Source organism: Aptenodytes forsteri, unplaced genomic scaffold (genome assembly GCF_000699145.1).
Source record: "Aptenodytes forsteri isolate BGI_AS27 unplaced genomic scaffold, ASM69914v1 Scaffold85, whole genome shotgun sequence".
Taxonomy (NCBI): Eukaryota; Metazoa; Chordata; class Aves; order Sphenisciformes; family Spheniscidae; genus Aptenodytes; species Aptenodytes forsteri.
Genome location: NW_008795533.1, coordinates 941,991 through 947,990, shown reverse-complemented (window position 1 = coordinate 947,990; position 6,000 = coordinate 941,991).

Here is a 6,000-nt window from a genome sequence, read left to right as displayed (position 1 = left end):
CCAGCTCCTGCCACCTCCTGGTGCTGATTGTAGGAAAACCTGTGAGCAGCAAACCTCTTACCTTCCCTCCTTCCCTGCCCCAGTGCTGTCACAGTCTGACTAACAAGAACAACATCTCTGCTGGCTCTCTGTGAGCAGCTCGAGGATAAGGACAAAGATGTCTAACTTAGAGAAGGACCATAACACAATAATGAACAGGAAGAGTGATGGGAAAAGGAAAAGGAACCAACAAGTGTGAAAGAATGGCAGGAAGAGAGGGAGACACAACAAAAAGGGCCAACTGCTGACATGGGTGTTGACAGCCTGTGGTCCTCAGGTCTAGCAGCACACAGCTGGGTGAACTGTATGAGGCACTTGGGCTTCCCGAGGCTTCCCTGAGCACCTGCTGCTCTACAAAACCATCTTTGCATGGACCTGGGGTGCTGCTGGCTCACCCTCTCTGCTCGTGTCCTGGAGGGTGGTAAGCAGTGTGAGCCATCCTGTTCAGATGGGAGCTCGTTGGGTTCCAGATGTTGTGCTCCAGAAGCATTACAGCTTCTTTGGGGCCACAGGTTTGAATGTTTGGGGATTAGAGACCCATAGGTAAGCACTAGCCTGGCAGTATAGACACTGCCTCCTCCTTCTTCTAGAGACGATTGCCAATGACCAGTGGTGGGGCTGCAGCTCCAGGCAGCAGGGCACTGCATTACTGTGCAGGTTTCCTTTAGCATGCGAATATATTTCTTTGTACTCCAGGAGCTTGTTCTGCAGTTTGTGAGTATGCCTTGCTGGTTGTGAGTAATTTATGTATTTATTATGCCCCCTGGCAGTGCTGTTTTACTAAAGCTGTCCCTTTTTTTATGTTGCTCTTTTATCCCTCTGGGAACAGGGCTTATATATCTTTAAAGAAAAGAGAATTATTTCATATTTCTTAAATGGGATTTTAAGTGGAGTAATGCAGATGAAGGGCAGTGCACAAACACAATAATGCTTTGTATCTTAAATAAAAAATACCTTTCTCAGGAAGGCATGCGGTGGTGATTTTTCTCTCGGGCTTTCCACAGAAAGTGCTAGCTGTTAAAGGACTTTTCTGTATGTCTCTAACCAATTCAGAGCACATTTTTCCTACATAGTTCTGCTCTGTACTAAAGAGGAAGGCTTTTATCAAGTGTCTTTTGTGTATCCAGATGGTTTCTCTAGGTGCTAAGCAGGGCTTAAGAAGATGCTGGAGTCTTTTCAGATGCAAAGAGAGGGAGAGGGGAGCACAGGTGCTCCCAGACACTGTTCCTGGGAAAGTCAGAGAGTAAATGAGATCCGTGTTACACTTGGGGAGGATCTTGCTGCCCCTGGGTCACTCAGCCGCCTGGCCCCACTTCTTGTCCCCAGGCCTAGCTGCCTTCTGACAAAAGGTTTTAAGCCTTTCCCCAGTGACGCCAGGAGCCTATAAGGAACGTTGCAGGAATTTTGCTGTTGCTGCTATTTATAATGCCTGTGTAATGAAGGGAGTGCAGGTGGCTTTGCAGAGATCTCTAAAATCACTGCCAATCTGTGCAGAGCAAGAGGAAACAGTTTTTACAGGATGACATGACAAGCTGAGGGTGCAGCAGGGATCAGAGCCCACTGCAGTGTCCTGCCCTCAGCCGCAATGTACCCACAGTGCTCTGTGCTTGGACAGTCATCCCCCTCCTCTGCCAGCTCTGCTGTCTGGCAAACAGAAAAGGCTAGAAAACTGGGAGAATGACTTTCAAGCAAAGTGCAGGCAGAGGAGAAATTCTTCTGAGTCTAACTTAATTGTGTTGGTTTTAGAGAGACGCAGTTGCTCCCTGTGGAGCAGTGGGTACGAGGGAAATTGCACACTGCCTCCGTGCCCTCCTGCCTGGCATGGATGGAGGAGGGATTCCTACTCCCCCACAGCCAGGGGGGTACAAAGCAGGCACCTTCAGGGGAGCTACTGATGCTGGGTCCTGGTATGGTCCCTGGGAGAAGCCTGTGTTTCTGGGGAGTCTTATCCTGTCACTGGGCTTTGAGCATCCACTACCTTACCTCAGACAAGATCCTCTCAGCATCACTGGGGCACAGATGTGAGGATTTGCCCTGAAACATGAGTTTCCACCAGCTTCATGGTACTGCTCCCTTTCTCTCACCAGCCTCATCTCTGCTCCTCTTAGTTTAAATCAAAAAAGTTACTTTTAACTACAGCCCTCCACTTTTTCCACTTAATTTTGGCTCTAAGCTGACTGGAGCAGACCAGGATCCCTCACCCCTCCTGAGCTACAGGAATATCTCTGAACTGTCATTAAAGGACAGAAGACTGGGTTTGAATATTGCCTTGGGCAGAGCTGCTGAGTGCCTCCTGCTCCTGGCCTGGCTCTGCATCTCCCCTTCCCTGCTTCATGGACAGGGAAGGACTCGGGGTGTTCCCCTTTGGCCTGATGCGGGGAGGGGGGCAGAGCGGGAACAGTGAAGCATTAGGCATCAGCCGCTGGCAGGCACTGAGGGAGATAGGGCAGTGGTCGTGCAAGGATGCTGGCAGAACCACACAGCCCCACAGTCACTGGGTTCACACCAGCCACTGCTGCAGCCATCCCTCCGTCTAACTCACAGCAGGGCTCATAATTACATTTTGGAGAGGATGGTGTTATCTTCTCCATGGCGAGCACGGCACTGAGCTGTACAGGACCAGCACAAAATGAAGATGGAAAACCAATATCGGATGGCCCAGACTGCACCCAGAGGCTCTGGCTGCAATCACGGCACCGCAACCTTGTTTCCAGCACACGTGACATAGAACATCGACAGCACAATAACACAAAACCATCCTTTTGATCAAGCTGCTGCCCTCTATATTCGCATTTGTCAGCACAGGGATCACAGCGAGAGGGACCATCAGAGCCTGCTGTAACCATGGCAATGCCTCAGCCCAGCCCAGCTCCCTCCTTCCAGTGCCTCCCCCAGAGCAATGATTCAAGTGCCAGCAAAAAACCCATCCCACTGCCTAGGAGCTCCAATGCCATGCACAAGACCCCATCATCTTCCTGGCCCCCTGGGGCATCCCTGTTCACCCTTATCGTGGCTACAAGCAGGTAGGCAGTGGAGGTCCAGTACTGCAGATCCTTGAAAGGGAACTCTCCAGGGCTAATCCCGCTGTCTGCTGCTTTTTAACACCTCCTTACACCAACTGCTGCCTTATTCTGTCCCTCTAAATCGTGCTGAGCCATCCTGGCCCCTTATCCTGATCCTGTGTTACTCAGGCAGGTAATCCACAGGAGTCCTTCCCACGCCCCAGAGTGGTGTCCCTGAGGGCGGGGTGGTTAGACTTGGCTGCAGCCCTCAGTGGGGATGGTATGAAGCTGGTTTTCATCTCTCTCTCATGAAACATACTTGACTCAGGGTCTTACCGTCTCAGACAGCCCCTGACACCTTCCACCGCACAACAGCCATGAATATCACGATATTAGCCCAGAGTGGTGTCCCTGAGGGCGGGGTGGTTAGACTTGGCTGCAGCCCTCAGTGGGGATGGTATGAAGCTGGTTTTCATCTCTCTCTCATGAAACATACTTGACTCAGGGTCTTACCGTCTCAGACAGCCCCTGACACCTTCCACCGCACAACAGCCATGAATATCTACGATATTAGAATAATGGGGAGAGGAGAGAAGGCATCTGAAAACTGAGGACTCCAGCTGAGGAGGGCTCTTGGTTTGGGGGCAGTTTCACAGTGCCACAGTGCCTCCAGTGTGATTTGTGCTCACCAGCAGCAGTCTGACATTTGCCTCCTGTGTGGTCATTAAAAAACCCCTGGATAGCAGTGAGACCAATGGTCTCCTGCCTTTCATTTGGCATGGTAAGAAATGAAACTGTAGGCAACCGTCAGGCTGAAGTCCATCTTCTGGATGTGCTCCAGTGTCAGGAGAGAATGGATACAAGGAGCCTACTGCTCGTTGCTCTGCTTACTTGGGCAGGATCCCAACTTTTCAGCTCAGGTAGTCCTTCTGTCTTGAGACTCTTCTGCCCAGAATGAACTAACAACCAGGAGAGGGACCCTTGCTGGCTGAATCCCTTCTGTTGGTCGTGTCCTGGGCCTTGGTTTTGATCCAGTGGACTGGAGAGCCTGAGCCAATAGTCATCACGTCCGTCAAGCATCTCTCTCCTCTCCATCACGGTCCTGGGCAACCGGCTCTAGGTGGCCCTACCTGAGCAGGGGGGTTGGACAAGATGACCCCCAGAGGTACCTTCCAACCTCAACCAGGTGATCATGTCCTCCTAGGCAGACAAATCTGTGGTGAAGGCATTTTATTGCCTATTCATTTCTGAAGTAGCCTGCCCATTGCAGAGCTACTGTCACTGACACCGGTAAAATCTGGGGATCGAATTAAAAGGAATGAGATGTTCAGTCACAGCACAAAAAACAGAGGGTGACAAGCAGAGTCCCAGAGAAACACTGACACAACGTGGGAGGTGCAGCACTAGGGAAGCACCGAACTTTCTCTGCTGGAGAGCAAGCACAGGTTCACCAGCCTGCAAACTTCAACAGTCTTCTCTCATATCTCCCCATAATTTATCACCCTGGTAAGCAGGACTAAATCAGAGCTACAGCAACACTTAGCTCTCAACAGCACCTTCAATCAGAGAGCTCAAAGCTCTATGTAGCACACAATTAACCTTCTAGCTACTAAAGTAAATTACAACACAGGGCGAAGAACAAATCAGAGCCTTGCCTCAAAAAATGAGGTCTGGATTCTACCCTCTTGCTGATGGTCAGCCTAACTACATGTTAATTTCACTGGAGCATAAATAGGGAATAAAAGCATAAAGAAGGGCAGGAACAGAAGGCAGAGTTGTACAGCCCAATGTGCAGGGCATTAGAGAGGGAATGAGCGAGTATGGGGACAGCCTTGGGCACACCACTGCCTTCCTCTCTCTGGGTAGGCAGAGGCATCACCCTCCTGTTCCATTTCTGTAGCTTTTTAGAAAGTGAGATGGGACCGTGTTTGGGCCCGCAAGGTGCCAGATCTTTTCAACTAAAGAGACTGCAGTATTTTCAGGGAATGCGTACATAGTCTGATGAAAACACACAGCAAAATCATCATTTCATTTTCACCCCCACCTACCCACTCTGGATTTCTTTTATCAAACCCCAGAGCAGCTAGTGCCTTCAATACCAGCATCTGCAGCTCTGGGGGGACACACTGGGACCTCACATAGCCCCGCATCACTTCTCTGACTCATGGAGAGACAAAGCCAATTCAACACCAATTTCATTCACAGGAAGTGTCTCCAGTGACATCTGATCTGCACTATTTGATTTGCGTGCTTCGTAATCACTTTGCTGTTCACAATTGTACGAGACGGCACTGGACCAAGTGCTGTTTATTGCACATTCATCCCACTTGTTCCCTTTCCCTCTTCTATCCCGTAGTAGAGGACATCTGAGTTCAGCGCTGCATTATTTTGACTTCATGCTGCTGACATCCTTGGAGTTGGAACAGCATCACAATCGTGTCACACAGCAGCAAGTTAGACCTAGTGACTCATCCATTTCCATGCACTTATAGAACACTCCTGTATCACTGATCTGTTTCCCCTTGTTATTTTTGCTTTCTGTTTTGGTGCTTTAAGAGAAAACTCTTTCATAGTCATGCCACAGAAACAACTACATTAACTTGAAGTAGTTTGGCTGCTCCCATGGACTCTGGTCCATGAGCCAAGTATCAGCAAGTATGCACAAACAAGGATGGAGAGCAGGAGAGAAGATACCCAGGATTTACTGCACAGATACGAGACAGGCACAGTGCACGCCTGCGGCATTCACATATGCATCTGTGGCTATGCCCGACACTACGATTCCTATGTACAGAACTCTTTGTACAGACCAAGTGATCACCTTCATCCTCCAATGAAGTCATATACAATCCAGCAAAACAGCTAAACAAAGCTGATTTATTTCTTTATGCGAATTTGCAAGTATTGGAGTTTTCAAATAGAATTTTTTTAATCTCTCATTCTATAGAACAATTTACTA